This window comes from Tachypleus tridentatus, chromosome 4, assembly GCF_004210375.1.
Source record: "Tachypleus tridentatus isolate NWPU-2018 chromosome 4, ASM421037v1, whole genome shotgun sequence".
Classification (NCBI taxonomy): domain Eukaryota; kingdom Metazoa; phylum Arthropoda; class Merostomata; order Xiphosura; family Limulidae; genus Tachypleus; species Tachypleus tridentatus.
In genome coordinates this window covers 35923713-35947237 of record NC_134828.1, presented here as the reverse complement: position 1 = coordinate 35947237, position 23525 = coordinate 35923713, and the positions used below count along the sequence as shown (strand labels likewise).

The 23525-nt window shown below is 35.7% G+C and overlaps 1 protein-coding gene across 6 annotated transcripts in view; it reads left to right on the top strand.

The window, feature by feature from the left end:
* Positions 1-23525, top strand: part of LOC143248835 (latrophilin Cirl-like) — a 185156-nt gene that overhangs the window by 119235 nt on the left and 42396 nt on the right. The gene's annotated exons all lie outside the window — the stretch shown is intronic.

Here is a 23525-nt window from a genome sequence, read left to right as displayed (position 1 = left end):
GTAGTATTAATAAAGTGATAATAAACAATGGTCCTAAATTTATACTTCTGTTCTTCGAAATGATTTTAAATATCTGTGAAAAAATAGGATTTCAAACGACACGCGTATAATATTTTTTATATTGGTTTAAGTTAATATACTCTTTTTGTTATTTTTGTTTTCTAACGTGGCACGAATTCAGTTTCAAAGAAAAAAAAAGACTTTTCTCAACTGGGGTGTCCAGGGATATTGATGTCTCCCTTCGCGCCGCTCGTGAGATATTACATTTGGTGATAGTGAGCCATCATTTCATGTAAACTTTAAAAAGGTACCTTATTAAAATTGAGTATGTCGATCTTTTAAAAATTAATTGGGAATTGTTTGGTTTAAAGATGAAGTTGAAGAAGCAAAGGCAAAGCAAAAGGTCCAAGCTGGTTCTTTATTAATCCACAAGTTTAGACAAACTATTTGAAGGCCTTTTCTTAGGTTTACATATTTATGGAGATTCATAAATCCCATCCATCGAAATTTACTGCGAGGGGGAAACTCCAGTACCTCAAGAAAACCCGATTTCACAGAGCAGGCACCAAGTAGGCTTATCCTTTGCCTAAATTGTAAAATAGTAATATGGACTAATTATTTAAAAAAAAACCAGAAAAAATACACAATTGTAATACATTGTTGGTTCACCTAAGCAGTCTGTGTCACACCAATGGCAAAAGTGTCCCATAGAGTATTTCCATCTAATTAAATTACCAGCAATTTAGTATGTGAGGCAATTTTATTGTGTTTGTCCAGGTTGTTAGGACGTTTGACATGCAATCTAAGGGTCGCGGGTTCGAATCCCCGTCCCACCGTTTGTTTGCTCTTTCAGTTGTGGGGGGATTATAATGTGATTGTTAATCTCTCTGTTCGTTTGTAAAAGAATAACTCGAGGGGTGGTGGTGGACATAGATAACTACATACTTTCCCATTAGTCTTACACTGCTAAATTAGAGTTGTCTAGCGCAGATAGCTCTAGTGTAGTTTTGCGCGAAATAATAAAAAAAAATCCTTAACGTTCCATATTTCTCAGTTTTACCTCCGAGGAACTTATATATTACTATTAAAAACACAGATCAACAACTCGGTATATGGAAAACACGTGGACATAGCTACACGCTAATGTTCGTCAATCTTCACATGTATATTATACGTGTAAGCAAAATGTATATGTGAAACCAATATATATATGAATAAAGTAAGTAAACTATATATATATATATAAAGTTACATTGACCAACGGCACTGTTTTCGATACAAAATACCAGAAATGTTTGTTTGTTTGTTTGTTTTGAATTTCGCGCAAGGCTACACTAAGGCTATCTGCGCTAGCCGTCCGTAATTTTGCAGTGTAAGCCTATAGGAATTCAGCTAGACATCACCACACACCGCCAACTCTTGAGCTACTCTTTTAGCAACAAATAATGGGGTTGACCGTCACATTTTAGCATCTCCACGGCTGAAAGGGTTGGTGTGACGAGGATTCGAACCCTCGACCCTCATATTGTGAGTCGAGTGCCCTAGCCACTGCCCATACCTGGCTGCCCCCAACAGGGACAACATCATAATGTAAAAATAAAGTGGTATAACTACTGCCCATGCCGGGCCGTCACCAACAAGAACAATACATCATATTGCAAAAAATAAAATGCCCTAACCACTGGCCATACCGGGCCGCCACCAACAGGGACAATACATCATATTGTAAAAATAAAGTGGTCTAACCACTGGCCATACCGGGTCGCCACCAACAGGGACAATACATCATATTGTAAAAAATAATTTTAATTAATATAATTCCCACATCTTATCTTAGGAAATCTGAGATTACCGAAACGTATATATTCAATTTGCCCTTAACTGTTACTTCATGTCGATTTTGATATGATGTGACTTTTTGTATAATTTATAGGCTCTATTTAAGCATAGGCCTTTATTAGTCTGGTTGTTAAGATGCTCAACTTACAATCTGGGTATCGTGAGTTCGAATTATCCTCATTACTAAGCATATTTGTCCTTTTAACCATGTGAGACGTTATAATTTACGGTCAATATCACGTTTTGTTAATAAAGAATTGTCGGTGAATGGTTTTGAATAGCCATCTACCTTCTGCATCCCCCCGCCATCCCACAGTGGAATGTTTGCGGACTTAACAACGCTTCAAACCTGCTTCACTTCAAGCAAACAAAGTCTACCCTCTCTTGTTTATCGGTTTATAGTTGAGGACGGCTAACAAATAGCCCTCGAGTATCTTTAAGCGTAATTTAACAAACAAATCGCAGTTATCAGTTTAACTATGTCTGTCCCTCTGATAAATGTTTGTTTTGTTGTTTTTTTTTGGTTTTTGAATTTCGCATAAAACTACTCGAGGGCTATCTGTGCTAGCCGCTTCTAATTTAGCAGTGTAAGACTAGAGGGAAGGCAGCTAGTCATCACCACCCACCGCTAACTCTTGGGCTACTCTTTTACCAAGGAATAGTGGGATTGACGGTCACATTATAACGCCGCCACTGCTGAAAGGGCGAGCATGTTTGGCGCGACGGGGATGCGAACCCGCGACCCTCAGATTACGAGTCGCACGCATTACGCGCTTAACCACGCCGGGCCCTATGATAAATGAAAATATTTTAAATAAGTTTTGACAGAATGCTTTTTTATGTGAATGTTTATATATATTACAGGCTTATTTGAAATTTGAGGATATCAAGTGTCATAAACCTGCCCTTTAAAAACCTCTGAAGGGAAAAAAAATCCTCGAATTGTATATGAAACCTAGAAATGACTATTAGTACCCGATATGAGAAACGTTATTATTGTGAACTGATGAAGCTAGGTTTGATAAACATCAGTAGTTTATAAATTTCTGATAACTGTATTTGGTATTTTCGATCTGAACGGCACTTTATGCAACTCGTGGTTTTATGTTAGAGGCAATAAGGCTCACATACGTACTATTTCTCACTTCGAACCGCTTGGCTCGGCATGACCAGGTGGTTAAGTCACTCGACTCATAATTCGAGGTTCGCGGGTTCGAATTCCCGTCGCATCAAACTTGCTCGCCCTTTCAGCCGTGGGGGGCGTTATAAAGTTCGATCAATCCCACTATTTGTAAAATAGGAGCCCCAGAGTTGGCGGTTGGTGGTGATGACTAGCTACCTTCCATCTAGTCTTACACTGCTAAGTTAGGGACGACTGGGGCAGATAGCCCTCGAGTAGCTTTGTGCGAAATTAAAAAAAACAAACAAAGAAATAAACCAAACCAATCAAACCGCTTACAAGAGGGAAAGCAATCGATCAGTAAGTACTACCTTTACCCTGCAATTCGCAACCGAATAACGTGATTAACTGTCACTTTTATTGCGCGGCCACAGTTGAAAATGTGGGATACGAAATTTCATGGGTTTAAACCCTGGACCTTACGACTCGCAGTTTAGCAACCTAACTGTTAGGCCTAACCCGGCCTCATGAACATTTAATATTTATTGTAACGTCACATATGCTTCTGATAGTGTTTTTACAATAAAGTGTAGATTTACCAAGAGTTCGTTTTTAACATCTTGCTTGTTGATGAGAGATATAGTCACAAACGCAGTAATCATTCTTCATATCTCTACCAGTTCCAACACTTCTAAGAGTGGTGATTCATTTTCTATGATTACAAGAGGGTAAAGTCTACATTAAGTACCCTTTGCATTGTCTTTTTTATTGTGTATTTTTATGTTTGCTTTGAAAACATATAAATATTGTACGTATCTTCAAGGGTTAATATTTCAATGGATTTATTAAAGTATTTATGATATAGCTTCAGTTACCCTGTTTTGATTCAGCGTTTCAGTTTCCTTGTTTATCTTTTCTAAGTCACATTGCCAAAAGTGGCGCGTAAACACGTTGAACTACAGCCTCGTAAGAATTGATTAATTTAATAATTTGTTTCATAAAACTTGTCAGTTAAGGGTTGTGTTCAATTAGCACAACAATACATCGTAAAAATGTTGAACTATATAATTTATTGAAGCGTGCAATGTATTGGAATCATAAAGTAGTAACCAGAGCAACTCGCATACCTTTACCTTTACTCAAATTTGACCCAGCTCATTGTTAGGGAATGAGACGTGTTATTTGCTGTTTTCATTGTTACGTTTTTTTAAACATATGTTTCTAACCAGTCGTTGTCACGTTTTGGAGTCAGTTTTTATTTTCGTGCATATTTACGTTTCGAACAGTGTTTTAATCATTGAATAACAGAGAAATACAACTTTATTGAAAAATAAAATCAGAGTTTAAATGTATGAGTGATAATTATAAAATTTGATTTTTTCCACAAAAAACGTAAATAATAAATTGCATGTTGTTGTTTTTTTTTCTTTTCTGTTGTCGTTGCAGCCAGATATTAGAGATATGTGTTTAAGAAATCATGGTTTGCGACTTTGGGTTCTTAAATGGCGGTATAAGAGTGACATTCAAATCCAGCTATTCGACCACTAAAGAAAAGCCCAAAAGTTAGCAAGTGTGGGTTATTGACTGCTTGTCTTCCCTTTAATGTTAGGCCGGCATGATCAGGTGGTTAAGGCACGAGACTAGTAATTTGAAGGTCTCGGGTTCGAATCCCCGTCCCACCAAACACGCTCGCCCTTTCAGCCGTGGAGTAAACGTGATGGTCAATCCAACTGAATGTTAGTGATCAGGTGGTTAAGGCACGAGACTAGTAATTTGAAGGTCTCGGGTTCGAATCCCCGTCCCACCAAACACGCTCGCCCTTTCAGCCGTGGAGGCGTTATAACGTGATGGTCAATCCAACTGTTAGTTGGTAAAATAGTAGCCTAAAAGTTGGTGGTTTGTGGTGACGACTAGCTGCCTTTTCTCTATTCCTACACTGCTAAATTAGGGTTATCTGCGCAAACACTTCAAAACAATAACTAAAATACATCTGTAAACAAATGTTAAAGATTATTTTCGACGCAGAAACTATAAGAGGAACTATATTCTTGAGATAAGGGCATATGAATTAAGTAATAAATTGTAATCACTACAGTGTTGACATTGTTACAAACTTTCAAAGTATATAGCACTAAGTCATTGGCTATTGGTTTGATTGTTGTTATTGGTTCTTAAATACAAAACTACGTAATTTGCTACATGTGTTGTGCCCACCATAGGTTTCGAGACGAAAGAATCCTTTAACTTTATGGTCGTCCAAAGAAATATTTTCGGGTGGGGGAATAAAACTTGTATGTAAGGAATCATAGCTTATATGGTATAAATCAACAAACTAAACGAGTATGTGTTACGTATGCTTAAACGTAAATACAAATATACAGTTTTAATAAAAATGACTAAAATATTTAGTTTAGTTACAATAATAAGTTTAAATCTTAATATGCGCAGTATTTTGTTTGTGTATGAAACGTAAGGGGAGCATGTGACCCTCTTGCTTCTTCCTGCGGGCACCCTTGTTTAACTTTAATAGGTTCACAAAACGTGGTGTGATAAATTTTAGGGACTTCTTAAACGCTATCATTATTTCTTTTATAAAAAATATAGGAAGAGAAAAGAGCTACATTGTAGTTTATTTTCTCTTATACTTGTAAAAAATAACACCTGAACAGTGTGTTTAGTATTTTATGTTAATTTTCAAACGCCGTTAACTAATAATCGTTAGCGTTGCTGTAATAATAAAATGATTTTTTTGGGAGAGTGCTTCCAATTTTTCCCAATTAAAAAAGCCTGCCTCTTAACAGCATCTCATTCTGTGTATCTCCATGGACAAAACATGCTTTTAGACATTACAATGCTGACGTTGTAATTAAACTAAATATTCTAGTCATTTAACTTGTATTAAAGAATAATTAAATTATTGTAAATTTTGACATTACTGTGTTTCTTTGTTTTTATTCTCGCTTTTGGTGTTCTTGTTGCGAAACCGATGCAAGCACACTCGCATGTCGTCCCACGAAATTCACAAACTACCAAACTTCTACGTTTAGAAATAATCTTTTCTTTAATTGGGAACAGATTTTGAGGTTTCACATCAGATTTTAACACAATTTGATTTGTGGAAGGACTCTTCTCTGGGTTCTTAATCTGAATGGAGTCAACACCAGTATATGGGAGAGCTACAAGCACTTGCATTTTAGGAAAGTCGAAATCCATACCCGTAGAATATTGAAAGTGTCGAGAACCAGATGCTGTTCAGAAATAAAGATAATATTTTAATTCTCGACAAATGAATCTCGCTCTGACCATCCAACAAACAACTGATGGGCTTTGACTCGTCATCTGAAACACTTTACGTTTAATATTATACACACTTCATGCTGTTTTTGTTAGAATGATATCAAGTAATCTTGTGTAACACTATCGTATCATTTTGGGATTATTGTTCTGCCCATGCTACAGATATATATCTGTTATATCTTACTCACATAGAATAAACCGTCTCATGTGAATCTTCAAGAATGGCTTGGGGACAAACGTATAACTTATATTAGTGTGTGTACTAAAAGCATAAAATGAAATATCTAGACAGCGAACTGGAAAAAAAAAGTTGATTTCTTAGTTTATTCTACTTGTTAATTTTACAAGTTTGTCTGATATAAGGTTTTTCAAAATAAAGATTGGGTCAAAAATAATTTTTTAAGATTATATTTTGGCCAATTAGAGGTGTTTGTTGTTGTGTCTCTGCCCTTTCTTCAGCATAGTATTTAAATTACGCAGTAAAATGGCCTAATGTTAGGTCGTATAGAATAATATTATAAGTATATTTATTGATATTATTAACCAAGGAAATAATTAGCCCTAACTAAAGTAGATTAAAAATGTACACAAGTTACAATGGTAATTTATCTCTTTATCGATTATAAGCCATATTTAATAAAGACTTAACTAATGTTAAGCCTAACAAAAGTGAACATTATAGATTTCAGTGTCTGCTATTGGAATTTTTTTGTAACATCTTGAAAGTTTTTATACATCAGCTTAAAACTTGGCATCCGTTTTCTTCCTGTTAAATTAGGTAACTGGAAATATAATCAACCATGGTTTAGACCTGTGAGCCCGTATTTAAAGAAGTAATGTTGCAATGAGGATACTAATTTGACTGCAAATGTTTTCCATGTCTCTACTAGTTATATTATGTTTGGATTAACAATTCGGCCAGATTGAGAATTTCCTAAGATAACAGTCATTCCTATACGTCTAGTAATTAGGATAAAATTTCCATAAATTAATGATTTGATTAAATGTGTTTGTTACTGTGTCGGCCAAAAAGCAAATATTTGATCATTACATTTTTTTTCACTCACCAAACTAATTTCTTTATAAAATAAACAAATCGTTCCCGTGGGAGATAAGAGATAGGTCCGAAAAACTGTTTTTACACAGACTTGGTTCCTTCTGGAATAGCAAGAAGATTGTAAAAATACCTGATTTCTAGTATTATAAACCCTTCTAATGAGTCGTCCAGGGGGGGGGGTCACTCTAAAATTTGAAATTATTTCACTGTACACACACATATGTATATGCACACACTGTAATTCAAATAAAGATTTGTCTCCCATCATTCTGCTTGTGATGTGCAGGAGTCAAAACAGAGATCTAAAAATGTTATTCAACACACGCCTATAGTTTAAAATCAGAAATTCGCAAATTTTTTTAGGAAAATAAGAACAAGACATCTACAGTCTAACTGTCCTTCATCATACATGTTAAGCCTATTAAATTGTAACGCTTCGCCAGCTTTTAACTTTTATGTCGTAACAAAAATTAATTCTCGTAATAGTTTTCAAACACATTAATTTGGGTTAAACTATTAATAAATATTAAATACGTGTTTCACGTTAAGCGCTTAGTTTAGACAAGATCAGAACGAGGTTCTCAAAAAACGAAAAAGGTGAAGAAAGAAAATATACTTCCTTATCTACATCTATTCTTCTTGGTCAGTGAGTTATACAAGCGCATAGGAACTGAAATATACCAAGATGCATAGATTACAGCTATTTACCGGGATTCGGGAGTGTTTGACCCAATCTCCACGCTGAAACGTGTAATTATTTCAGTACATTACCACGTTTTCAGTGTACTTAGTTATAAATACACTCTGATGGTTATCCAGGTCCTAGTTTTCTCTACATTGTTGATATGCGCAACACTTGCTTGGAAATAGATTAGTTGCTATGTTATTTTTACTGGTTATGAATTTTTAATATTTTGTGTCGGAGAACCTTTGTTACAATAAAATGTACCTACTGAACCACAATAAATGTAACTCATGCTACATGAAGATACAAGTTGTAGTTGTCCTCTCCTGGAACGAGAATCTGTAGGACAGATTTTGACATGCTGTAATTAGTTAGGTGTTTTTTGTGTGTATGTTGGTGCATATGAGTTTTATTTGTTGATAGTAAATTATCGATTTATTTTTATGTATTATTGTATAAAAAATATTAGACTAGTTTTATTATTTCCATGAAGTTGTGTGAAAGAAAAACTGAGTTACACGTAAAACAGAAAATTGTCATTTCCGGTTACACTATACGGTAAATTTAATTCGTCAGAAAAACAGCAGGGTTACTTCTGGTCAGTGACATGGTCAATGAATTTATGAATTCAGTACAATATTGACGTCACTTCTAACTATAGATATTTTGGTTTACTTTGTGCATAAAAATAAAGATTACTTTTAGGTTAGCGACGGGAACGTGGAACTTGTGAACAAAATATACACAACATTCCTACTTCTGACGTCTTATGTCGTAGACAGGGCCATTTCACTCATGGTTAAAAAATATGAAATATTTATGGTCAGCAGTAATGACATTGAATTTATTGGGGAAAACAATCACCCAATGAAACTTGCAAAAATGCAGATATCAGCCGGGTCATTTATTTACTCTAGTATCTTATATCATTTTTTAAGGTTTGGGCTTTGACAGGTATTTCTATACATATTAATATCACAAAAAGTTTAGACGTAATAAGTGAAGCTTTAGTTTATAATGCCTTTCGCAGAAACAGAGAAAGAACATTGTAGTCTTATTTAAGGCCGCTTGGAGGAGTCACCTGTTTTAACTATTCGAATGACTATACAATAGTGTGTTCTCTGTCAGTTGATATACACCAAAAGTACGTCACATAAGGAAATGCGTAACGTTGCAATTTGTACTGTCGTGGCATCAGTAAAACGCGCACATACTGCAAATCACATGAATAAATATGCACTCTGTGAACTACAACACATCATATCATATGGACTTCAAAAACAAGAAATGAAAAAATATTTATTTCTCTTAACTTTGGCTCTATTTACTTTTGAAACAGAACACTTTTAAGGACCTTGTGGAAGTACACCTAGTTCATATATACATGTGTGTGTATATATATATATATATATATATTGGTGTAAGTGTAATATATATATATACGGCATTCATTTTATTTTAAACCACAAACAATCCAAGTACGATCCAATAGAAAATGATAGGTTTTTGCGTATTTCAGTGTTTTTCACATTTCTTCTTTTAGTAACCAAAAGCATATATAAAAGAAGTTTTATTATCATTATCTGGCCCCATTTGAAACCGAAATATTTGATTTTATGATAACAAATTTGAAAATCGTGATGTTTCCCGTTATCACCGAACTAGCAGATACTAGCATACCAAATACCTGCTGTACTTTCGAGTACTTGTATTTCATCGTTCACTTATCTTCTGCTAATGGTACATTGTTATCGCCATTGTCGGAAAAAAAATTATTTACGAATATTTTAAGCCCTCAATAGATTAGCTGACTACTAGAAATATATGAGTTAGGGTACCACTGTGATTTTTTAATGCTGTTACTGTTTCATATAGAAAACCTTTAAAATATATATATATAAAAATGCTAATAAATGATATTTGATTAACAGTTGTTTTTTTTTAGAATGTGTTGATCCAATACAGGGTTTGATTCTCTGTTTCGGGTGAATAAACTGAAACCTAGATTATGCAAAATGATAGTACATTTTCCGGAGACAACTTAATAGTGAAGCTATTAATCATAAGGTTTGAATCCCCATCTCGCCACACATGCTCGCCCTTTCAGCCGTGAAGGCGTTATAATGTTACAGTGAATCTCACTATTCGTTAGTTAAAGAGTAGCCCAAGAGTTGGCGGTGGGTGGTGGTGACTAGTTGCCTTCCCTTTAGTTTTTCACTGCTAAATTAGGGTCGGCTAGCGCAGATAGCCATCGTGTATCTTTGCGCAAAATTCAAAACAACCCCCCAGTCCTCGTTCATTGTTGTTGTTTTCGTAGTGCAAAGCTACATAAAGAGGTATATGCACTCTGTCCATAAACTTATAACTGACCTAAAGAAGGACCTACTTCATTCTTTAAGAGGCCCGGCATGGCCAAGTGGGTTAAGGCGTCCGAGTCGTAATCTGAGGGTCGCGAGTTCGAACCCCCGTCGCACCAAACATGCTTGCCCTTTCAGCCGTGGGGGCGTTATAATGTTACGACCAATCCCATTATTCGTTGGTAAAAGAGTAGCCCAGCAGTTGGAAGTGGGTGGTGATGACTAGCTGCCTTTCCTTTAGTCTTACACCGCGAAATTAGGAACGGCTAGCGCAATTAGCCCTCGTGTAGCTTTCCGCGAAATTTAAAACAAACAAACTAACTAATTAAGCAGAGCCCTTATTGGGCAAAGTGTACTGGACGAAAGCTCGCAAATGAAAGAAACGTATTTTAACGTGAAGCACAGCCTGTAGATAATTATACAAAGAAATTCCGTGCTAACATTTTAAAACTGCTTGTAACAGATTTCTCCAGTAAGTGTTTGAAGATTTATTGTTGCCAAGAGAGTTACGTATTTTCAGATAATATAGTAAGTACCGGAACGATACATTTTTGACATTTCTTTCTCCAGATGTTATCGCTGAACAACCTAGAAAGGTATAGTTTACTTATGAATCTTCAGCCATGACTGTGTTAACGAGCACATAATAGCCGCGCTTCGCTGCAGGGCTCAAATAACCGTCTTGATTCACAGAAGACTCAATGTGCCGATCATTCTGGTTCATTATCTCTAATTACTTCTATAGCTGCTACAAGGGGGTTCCGTATCCAAAAACAAACCCCGTTTAGACACCCGCCCGTGGTACCTGAACTCGTGTGCCTCGTTAAGGTCTGCTAGATTATGAGAGGGGGGTATGAAAATAATTTCAAATATAGCTCCCCCATGGGGTCTCGTAGAAGAGAAAGTGATCCTGGAAATATCCTCATACCTGGGTGGCCTCTGGACACGTTTTATCTTTCACTGTAGGAAGGGGGGATTATGTCATATAGATAAGAAAGAACACACACACACACGGTCATCCTGAATTTAACCGTTAATCTTGTTTCTACTAACTCCAAAACTGTTACTGTGTTAAATAACCTTACTTACCAGAGATCTACATTTATATCACAACGTTCAGCGCGTGTCACATGAACAACATTTTGTTATTGACTCAATGGTAAAGCGACGTTAGGTATAGAACAGCTAGCTGTCTTTGATTGGACGTACTTTTTATTCGGATTCAAGTTTCTAAAGTACGTTATTTGGAATTATTGAAGTTTCTTTTATCTAAACGACTTCTAAGAGTTTGAGTTGCATTGAAGCAGTCTCATACACGTGCAAGGAAATCGAAAGGAGCTTTATAATCAAATGGCATATGTCGTCAATACCTCTACCTAAAGGTATAACTTTTTACTTGTCCTCGATTTAGAGAGAAGTGTGGACAGGTTTATTATAACAAGGGCGAGGCCTTCAGACACTAATGGTTAGTCTAAGTTACGAGCAAATCCTTGCGAATGCTAATTACCCTCTTACGATAGAATATAGCATCTGCATCAGGATTGGCTGTTAATGTCATTCTTTCATTTTCTCCATTTCAAGATGAATCACCTTGTCAGTCGAAGCCAGAATATTACTTGTGGTTTAGTTTTAAATTGTTAGCGCACAGCATCTTTGAAATTAATTGGGAAAAAGGTCGTTTTCGCTTAATTAATTTGAGCTAGCTACTTTGAAACTATTCTCCAGTTTCGTGAATGATGGCGGAAAAGGACAACAGTGGCATACCTGAGCTTCGAGGTTTATTGTCACGAATCGGGATTTTTTTCGCAAATCTTTTAGATGCTATCAGTTGCACTCTTATTAGCTACTGTCTATAAAATAAATGACGGAGTCCAGAACGCCGATGTTTTGAATGGCATACACACAAAAACAATTACGTAACGAAAGAGAATAGCTATTGATGTCTAAACTGAACTTTAATTTCAATAACTCAAGCCACCCTTTAAGTATTAAAGTAATTTATATTGAGGAGAACTGTAAACTCTTGTAGAGTAAAAAAACAGGATTGAACATCGTAATGTGTACTTGAAAGAAGACATCTGACTTACGACATGAAACTGGTTGCTAATAATCTATTTCACTGAGATTCTTCAAATAAAGTCCAGTTCACATGGAACTGGGCGAGGCGTAGTGCTTAACATGTCGGGCTGTACGTTGAAAGTTGTGTGTGTGTGTGTTTTCTTATGACAAAGCCATGTTTGGCTCTCTGCTGCGTCCACCGAGGGGAGTCGAATCCCTGATTTATCATCGTAAATATGAAGACTAACCGCTTTCCCACCAAGCGACGACTCTAATGATCAATGAGTGAAGCAACTATAAGAATTTTTAGCTGTGTGCGTGTTATAAACGTGGCAGTCAGTTTCGGTATTCGTTTAAAAGTGTCGGACAATCCCCAGGAGAATCGAGTGCTCCTAAAAGGATGCTTTCATTCTAATCAGTAATTTAAACTTTGAGACGACTGTGTATGCACTCTAGTGGAGTTAATAACCCAGCCATTTAGCCAATAAGTTACGCCTGGCATCCCTGGCAGCAATACAAATAAATGCACCATGGTTTAGATTGAGATTACATTAAGTCTTAAAGGTAATAAGAATCGAGAAGTAATCACCTGTCTTTTGGTGTAACATCACGTCAAAAGGAAAGGTTTTCCAACAAAAATATAGTTTTTTTACATTAAGGAATAATTGTTATGAAGATACAATATTTAAAAAAATGTCCTAGAAATAAGCTTCACCTCGACACAAGTACTGTATTTGTAATAACACTATGTAACAAAATTTTTACTTTTTCTTGTTCCTGGGCAGAAAGTGTTATTTCCTAATTGCTTATGCCTAAAGTAAATGGAAAAGACCTATTTTTCTCTTCAAACTTTGCTTTTGTGACCTGGGAGCGTATAACGAAAACATGACGAGAGACTATATTTGGGGGATGATACGTGAAAGTGATTTACATTACAGTCGCAAATCTCGAAAAACTAGTCACTTCTAAACATTTTTGTATAACATTTGAATAAATACATGTAAATCTTGATTCATCTGTTTTTTTTTCAAACCTGATGTAAATGAAAATGTTCAAATTTGCCCGTTTTTACATAGAAAATAGGTTAATTTCTAAATTTCATTGTCCAGGTCACAAAAGCAAAGTTTGAAGGGAATAATAACCATTTTCTGTACTTTAACAACATAAGCAATTAAGAAATAACACGTACTGTCCAGGAACAAAATTTGTGTTACATAGTGTTATTTGTTGTTACTCATTAATTTTCGACTACTGGCAAAAGGGAGGCAGCCGGTGAGAGGCATGGGCGCCTACAATGGGTGGACTAGAGGGAGCACTTAACCCCAATGTAAAATTAAAAACATAATTCTTTAGTCATTCAGCAGATGTGTGTGATAATTTTTATACAATTCATAATTTTACACTACTTTGTCTCACATGGAAAACATTGTAACTCCTGGAAAAATTTCTGCGGACGCATATGGTGAGAAGCACCCTGATAACTACGCTAAAGGATTGACACAGATAACGCGGGAGTACGCTGTGTCAGCGTTTCTGAAACGTTTTGAATCCACAGAACCCTTCACAGCGTTCATTACACGAACATTTCTAAACAGAGTACATTAACCCATTGACTGTTGATTTGCCGTACTGGGCACGGTCCGCCTTTGACAGCTGAATATGTTGTATGTAGTGTACGGCTCGCAAAATTTTCCGCGTGCGTATAAAGCAGCCATAGTTATGAGGTTAATGCAGCTATATTACCCACACACATACCTACAAAACATGAAATAGTTCTCGGGCCAACACACACGCACACGTAACGAGAAACATGTTCTCTCAAAAAATATATCTTTAGCATGACTCAGACACCTGTCTATTGCTAGTCTCACTCGCCAGTTTAAAGCAATGCAATGACTTATTGTTATGTCATGTCAGTATGAAACTCTGACAAAGGAATATAATGTGGTCGGGTTGCAGTTAATGGACCAGTGTATATTTGCGCATTAGAACATATAGGACTCTTGCATTACGTGGAACCCCTCTCGAGGAACCCCGGTTGAGAAAACAGTGATGTGTATAGAATCGTGTGGATTCGAATCGGTTCGCCAGTATTATTCTTTTAATTCTACCAGAGGTTATAATAGCGCCTCTTGGTACATGATAGAGCCTATAAAATCGCTGTATTCAGCTCAATTTTGTAGCTGACTCTTATTGTTTATTTGTTGTTAAGCGCAACGCTAGTTATGCGTATTCTGTTCATGACAGGTATCGTAACTATGTTGTTTGTTTTACGAATAAAATTTTATTATAACAGAATTTCTGGAATTACGCCAACATTCACGTTTCTATTTTGCTAAAACACAATGAATACGAAGTATCATACCATTAGCTTGTTTTAATTAGACTTGTTACTGGTTAACAATTATGCCGTTGTGCACGTGAAAAGGGTTGTAGTTTAGGAATATTCAATAACTAACGGTTGAAACACTCAAGAAAATTTGGAATGTACAGGGTGGCCCATAAGTCCCTACCCATCCATATATCTTATGTATCCAGTGTATCTGTGTGATGTCCCTCATTCTCGCTGCGTTCATGTACCCACGTAATTGTCACAATACGCTCTTCAAGTGTAAATGGGCTTACATTGGCCATATTTATCTGAAAAAAAAAAGAAACAGATTGATAATACATGCGTAATTAAATATAACATAGTAACATATGGATGGGTAGGGACTTACGGGCCACCCTGTAGAATACGTGTTTGTTGGGTTTCTTGGTGTATTTTTCTTTTCCGGATATTCACTTAAAGGGTACACAATGGACATATCTGTATTAGCCGCATTAGTTTTGAACTGACAGGTTTTGGAGAGAAATAATTAATCAATAGCAACGTTTAGGCTATTCAAATCGAAACTGAAATTTGACCACCGCTCTAATAACGCACCTGTGGCCCCAAGGTGCGGAATACTATTTTGCAGCAACTGGACATAAACCAAGGATCCTCAGATTCACAGTGCATCACTCCCCACCCCAAATTGAATTTATACAGTCTGCTTTCATCATAAGGCCCTCTTGGCGCAGCGGCAGGTCCGAGCGCTCACACTACCAAAAATAGGATATCGATACTCGTAATGGACACAGCACAGATGACCCATTGTGTAACTTATCTGCTTAACAACAAACAAACACAATTTCGTCATGAACATTCTGTCAGGATGTGCCTATAGCCAGAGCTATCAAATGAACTGCAAACTAGAAGCTATGAAAAGCGAATTATTACGAACCGCCTCCTAGTGGCATAGCGGTATGTCTGTAGACTGACACCACTAGAAACCGGATTTCGATACCCGTAGTGGGCAGAACACAGATAGCCCATTGTGCAGCTTTGTGCTTAATTCCAAACAGAGAAACAAACCTAACGAATTCTATTCTGAGAATTGTAATGATTTCTTAATAAGTAAAACATTTAAGAATCTAGAATAACCCCATCGAAATTTTGGAAATAGGATTAAGTAGGCTTTACTTTCATCTAATTATTTTACAGACTGACTATTATACATTCAATGGGATTATTTTCACGTATAAATAAAAATAAAAATTGACCCAACAAAAAAAAACAGAATTGTCTTTGTATTATATGGTGCACAAAATACAATATTATTAATGTTTAGTTTAATAATATGTATAAGAACTGGGTGTGACAATTTACCCTGTTTAGAAACGGGACCTTGTTTCATCACACTTTGTTTAATACGACCTCAATAAAACAATCCTCGAATTAGACACGACTGAATAATTATCTTTTGCACTCAACCGGAAGTTCTGGTAGAAAAATCCCTCGTAACAGTGGAAAAATCAGTAAACCAGCAATATTCAATTGTTTCATATTAACCTACTGTAACCAAGACACTACACATATTTAACTTCCATTTCCTTGATAACCAGGAAACTTTAAAAAAAAAAGAGAGAGAGAGAGAATTATGTACACACCTGTTAACAGCATAATGTTTCTTGTAAAGATATTTGTATATATCCCAAGGACAGTTTTGGACGTGTTTCAGCAACAAAGAGAACAAAAACAATAAAAACAACAATCCTTTTGTTTAGAATATCAAAAGGTATTTCACGTTAATATCATAAGATAGGGATTTAAAAGTTAAAAGATATCGTATGTTTATTTATTTTTATCAAGGGCAAAATGGGCCTGAATTGTTATGACGAATAGGTTTAGTTTTCTGTTGTTGTTTATTTCTTAGAGATAAGATCGTTGTTGTGTTTTTGCTTTTTGCACTTAAAGTTAGCTCCACTTGTAAATATGTAAATATTTATTGATCATTCTCCTAAAACGTGTTTCTCTTAGATTAAAGAAAAAGCGTTGGTGTATTTTTATTTATTATTTACTCTGTTATCTCTAAGGTATTTAATTCAACGGGAAAGATTATAACACTGCAATATCTAACAGTCGTTAATGTAAGAACCTTATTATGAATATCCATTATACATATCAAGGAGTAACTTTAAATGTCAATCGGTCAACGAACATTCCCTCAATTAAGTTGTTCATTTTTGTCAGTGTGATTACCTTGTGCAGTCGTTGGCCGTATCGGGTCATTCTTGACTCTTTTGGGAGTCCATAAGGAGTGTAGTTGGTGTCACTGATTAAATGGCAGTCACTCTTATAATCCCGAGAACAAAAAAGGTCACTCCAGGCCAGAAGGAAAGTGCAACGCGGTCCAAAACTGGTTCTTGAACCAACTGTTCATCAACCATTTGTTGTGGAATCATTTCTAATAACCGGACGCCCCCTGCATTAGAACGAAGGCCGGGGCTGTCGATTCGAGTTTTGATAAACTACCGTCATTGTTCTTTTGATAGGAACCGGGAAAATAGCTCGATAGGTCCTATTGTTTTCATTCGCACGAGCGTGTTGGTGTCTGCTGGTAAACTACAGGCTCAAGGAAAGGTTAGGAAAACTGTGGCAGTCCTTGACCACACGGCACTGTTATTATCGTTGCTTTGGTCAACTAAAGATATGCTAAATTTGTTTTGTTGTTGTTTTTAAGCGTACAAAAACCTGAGAACAAACCTGTTTCAAAATCCATCTCTATTAATATAGAAACTGGTGAAATAACAAACAACTTTCATATTGCCAGTAGATAATAGTTACGGGAATAACTAAAAATAGAAGATAGTCTAATGGTCGACGTGTGGGTTGTGGTACGGAGGTTCAAGACCTGAGTCCCGAGTTACATATTGTTAACTGCGCGAACGCTACAGCTGTGACGCTCAATTCTAATACATGTACTAGTTATGAATAGCCTACTTGTACGGCGAGTGTTGCAAACTGGTTGCCTTCCCGCTGATCAGCAACTCTAAATTAGAGATGTTTTAACTCCTCAGGCCTTAACGGTATCTGATCAGACGGCACAATGCGACGTTCAGGTCGAAAATACCAGGTACCAAAATACAACCGGAAACTTCTCATTACGTTTGCTGTTACAAGCCCAACACTGCGGCACGTTGTAGAGTAATATTGTACGCGTATGTGTTTTCTTATAGCAAAGCCACGTCTCGCTGTCTACTGGGTCCACCGAGGGAAATCGAACCCCTGATTTTAGCGTTGTAAATCTGTAGACTTACCACTGTCCCAGCGTGGGAAAATATTGTACGTTAAGACTTGATAATTAACACAGTTTGATTAGCACGGATTCACCTGTTCTGCTTTTGTCGTTGTGAGGATCTTTTTCCTTTAAATATTACCTGAAGGTTCGTCATAACAAAGATGGCCACCAGGTTTGTCGGTTTTGTTTATTTGTTTGTTTTGAATTAAGCACAAATCTACACAATGGGAGAGATATGCATCACAGAGAATGGTTTACTAAATTATCTTCTTATTAACTCAAGCAGGTATTTGAATGACAAAGTTTGCCCTAACTCGAATACAGTTAGGAAGGAAATTACCCAGTCGGTGTGTTACGTTAAGATTAGTTTTGAAATATAAGTGCAACTGGTATTATCCTTAAATTTTTTGAATATTTTAAAATGCAGTTATTGTGAATTCAAGTGAAACCAAACAACAGTATAAAATCTTTTTGATGCTCAGAATTCATCATGAAATTCTAATTCAATGTTATCTTCATCAAGTATGTAACACAAAGTGTGTACGAACACTGAGATTTATGTGTTTAGTTCTGTGCAATCAATACATACTTTTACTAATAAAGCAGAGAAAAATGTTTTAACCTTCTTAAGTCATCTTCAGGTTAACCGTCCTGAAATACAGTATGCATATATATTTATATATATGACATATACTAATTTTCTGTATTGTATACATATAAGCTTTTGTATATATATTTAATTTCTGTGCCACATATATATATCATTTAGTTACATGTAATTTATGTAAGTATATAATCATGTAATTGGCATCATTATTTTCTTTGTTCATGAAGCTAGTACGGAAAGCTACGGTACGCCCATTAAAATTATTTCCACGAGCAAACGTAAGCTGTTGTGTCATAGGCAGGTTTTGATTGTTTCCGGCCACCAAAATGAAATATGTACTTCCGGTTTAAATTAGCTAAACGACACATCAAAGAAATCCGCAAACGCTTTTTTTTTCTTTTTTACTTTTAACTATCAAGAGACCTTTGTATTATTATTATATACTGTCTATATTTTGATGACAATTATGAATATACATATATATATATTTGTAGAACTGTAATATAACTGTAACATAATTAGATTTTATGTTAAAACGCACATATCTCATTGTTAAATATGGACGTACATTAATATTTATACGTATGAACTGAACTTACGGGTGACAAATTATCTTCCTACCTAACAACAGAAATATTTATTCATAAAGATTTCAACGTAAAAGTTTCTGTTGAGGTCAAAGGTGATGTTTAGAAGGGCATGAGGTTTTGTGTTTTAAGAAAAAACTTAAACAATGAAACGATTCATTAAAATTTATATAATAACATTTAAAAACTGTACTGCGACACAGAAAATATAAACATACAAAAACATACTATCTCTGATGGCAAGTGATTTTGAAATGCAACAGCTTACGTGTAATGTACGAATCTCTACTTCAGTACTTACGTTGAAGTACATCTCTGACGTATGAACTGTAATAAAACATTTATGGATAAAACAGTTATCTCAGCGATTCATCGGAAAACTTTTATTTTTATTTACGATATACATGCTCATGAGTTTCTAACAATGTCAAATTTTGATCAAATCAGAATACCAACACAGAGCAGAACTAACAAAGTCAACTATATATTACTTAATAGACTGTTGCCACTTGGTTCACTCTAACTAAACGTTTGAATGAAGTTGAGTAATCATTACTTATTCAAAATATGCATAACTGATAATAGCCACAATTACAATTTTTGAAACCAAGGAGAAGGCTTAAATATTTTACGGTTTAACTCACATCTGGTATACCAGAAGCTAATATTTGTGTTTCAGTATTGTGGATACAGACAATAAAAAACAAACAAACGGAGTTTTATATAAAGAAAAATCTTTATATAATTAACAAGCTCTCGTTATAATAACTTAGAAAGTAGGTTTAATAACCTAACTAACCTAAAGCCTACTTTGCGCGCACTTAAATGTTGTGATGTTCTCGTGTTTAAAGTTTGTGTGTAATTTCTATTCACAACACATGACTAACCACGAAGCCTCAGGGTTTTAATTGTTACAGGCAAGTGTTTCTAAACGTTGAGCAAAGCAATGTGGCCTCAAGGAAGATAATTAAAAGGAATTACTGTGCAGAAGGCTCAGCGTTATGTTGGTGTACGGTTTAAAATTGGCGACATCTTTAGCTGCAGAGAAAAAACGAGCAAATTAGGAGAGTTAAGATGTTTCTAGATGAAATTTGAAGGACATTGTAGGTTAAAATAACATTAATTACTCACTTAAAAGAAAGGTGTGATATAGATTACTGTAACAATATTTTATAAGATCAGGATTATTTACGAAAGATAATCCTAGAAGAGATGTGAATAAAAGTGTTTGGTGTTGAAAACAGTGAAAAGTGTGCTTTTCACACGTTGGCTCACCAGTATGTCTACGGGTTTATAACGCTATAAATTGTGTTGCGATACTCTTGATGGGAAACGTTTGTTTGTTTTTGAATTTCGCGCGAAACTATATGAGGGATATCTGCTTTGGCCGTCCCTAATTTAGCAGTGTAAGGCTAGAGGGAAGGCAGGTAGTCATCACCACTCACCGCCAACTGTTTGACTACTTTTTTTTTTACCAACGAATAGTTGGATTGACCGTAACATTATAGCGCTCCCACGGCTGAAAGGGCGAGAATGTTTGGTGCGACCGGGATTCGAACCCTCGACCTACATAATACGAGTCGAGCGCCCTCACCACCTAGTTATGCCGGGCTGTGGGAAAAATATAACCATCTAACACATTGTATAGCTTTGTGCTTAACTTCAACCAAACTAAAAAACAATATTTATAGGGTTGAATTATAATAATTTAATTTAACTTTTTAAATTTTAGTCAGTATTTAGTATTAATTTAAATGGTATAATGAATAATGATAATCAGAAAGTATTTTTTATTATAAATATACTTTGCTCAATAAATGCGCGAAAAGGTGGATAAGTGATCGTTTTTTTTTTCATTGTGCACAAAGCTACACAAAAAAGTATCTATGCTCTGCTAACCCTGGATGCTAACACCCGTTTTCTAGCGTTGTAAGTCAGCAAAAGTACCACTGTGTTACTGGAGGCGTGTTTATTTTTTATGTTGTGTGGAATATGCACATTTGCTATGTAATAAAGGTATCACTTTGTTTTGTGTAGAATGTTAACGCGTATTCAGAGGTGTATCCTGTTTTGGTTCTTTGTTTGCTGTTGTAAACCAAGTTTCGATATCCGTGGAAGGCAGAGAACAGATAGTCTATTGTCTAGACTTGCGTTTAGTTTCAATCGCTCACACTTTTGTGTACATAGAAAAAATATATATAAAAAAGGAATTTCTCGCTAGTTCAGTATATCATATTAACATGAATAAAAAACAAAACAATCTAACTCAGCTGCAGAATAATAGCCTGAAAATACCATTTTTATTTTATTTTAGTATTTTTGTGCAAGTTTACAAAAGAGCCGTCCTGAATTTGATACACTAGAGGGAACAGCTACTCAACAGTATTCATCGTCAAATATCGGACTACCCTAATAGAATATTGGGATTTAACTATCACTTTTAATAACGCACTCACGGGTCTAAAGTGCAGAGAAAGATTTTATAGTAGCGGGAACTGTGAACCTACAAAAAAATTGTTAAAACTGTTGTAATAATAAAATGTTAAGTGGTCAAAATTTTGCCCAAGCGACTTCCATGTGCCGATTTAGGCTGTTTGGCCGAAACGTTGGTTCTATAATTAATTCGTGTTCTCTTTTAACCATTTCTTTGTATTTTCTTGGTATAATACACATAGTGTTTAGTTAGCTGTCAATTCTGTGACTGCAAATAAGAAGCACAGTCTATATAAATACAGCTAGTAACAGTACCTGGCTTCGCTCGCGTATGATTTTCTTTCAACAAAACCACACCAGGCTATCTGCTGAGTCCACTGAGGCGAATCGAACCCCTAATGTTAGCGGGTAAATCCGTTGACTTGCCGCTGTCCTAACGGGGGACGTTTCGCTCTACCCATTAGTTTTGTTTTGAATTTCGCGCGAAGTTACACGAGGGCTATCTGCGCTAGCCGTCCCTAATTTCGCAGTGTAAGACCAGAGGGAAGGCAGCTAGTCATCACCACCCACCTCCAATTCTTGAACTACTCTTTAACCAACGAATAGTGAGATTGATCGTCAGATTATAACGCCCCAACAGCTGAAAGGACGGGCATGTTTGGTGTGATGAGGATTCGAAACCGCGACCCTCGCGGGTGATTACGAGTCGAGTGCCTTAACTACCTGGCCATGCCAGCCTCTGCCCATTAGTCTTATTTATTCTAAGTGAATATGTTAGTGTGCGTATTCTGAACCTATTTCAGCACAGAGGAACAGTCAAAATTATTTTAAATATCTTTATCTCCAAGAAACGCAAAAAAGTCTTAAAGAAAGAAGGGTACATTTATAATTATTTATTATCAAAGAACTTTATCATTGCTTGAAATATTTCACACTTATATTTGACATCACAAATTTCTATCACATTTTTTTTTTTTTACAGAATCTATTTCAGCTTTAGTGACGGGGTTAGAAGGGGCCGTGATCTGAGTTTCTGTAAAAAGTTTGTATGTGTAATGACTGCTGGTATGAACTAAGGAAATTAATAAATAAGTCTGAAGTAAAAAAAAAAAACAGTGTGAGATAATGAAACATAGATCCAAGTGTATAAAATGTATCATGAAAGTCAAAATATTGAGTTAATTTTAAACTTAAATAATAAAACAAACCTCTTTAAGCAACGGAAACTGTGTTAAGTAATCAACAAAATTTTGGTTTCAATTTTCTTGTTCATACACTTAATTTTATATTTTCAGTACATGGACTAACAACAATATCAGGTTATACTTTTGTTGCTGAGTGGCATGACATAGGAGCCATTGTTTGAACGCAGTTACCAAAACACACTGGTTTTTCTACATATTAGAAGTTGTTATATTAACAAAAGGAACCATTTCTTTTCTATGCGGTTTCTTGCTAACTTGCCTCATTAAAAAGATGTGCATGCACGTGGTTAAGTAATAATACCCACGTGCACACCATCAGGGTCCACACAGTATGGATGCAAAATTTCAAGTTTCTAGGTTCCTTCCTCTTGGAGTTATGGCGGTCACGCACACACAGACACACCCTTTTATTATTACATTATAGATAGCACTTTCTGTTCTCTGTCCATATAACTACTTCATAGAGTGTGGATGGATCTTCACCAAAAATCGTATGGAGGTACATACAAATTTTCATTTCTGCTTTTCGTGATTTTTGTGGGAGTTTTTTACCACTACCTCTCTCCCTTCTTGATGGGTCTTCACCCAATTTATTATGGAGGTTCACTTGATCTGTGGGGAGATACATATAAATTTTATATTTTGCGGTTTTTATTTTTTTTCGCAATTACATATAA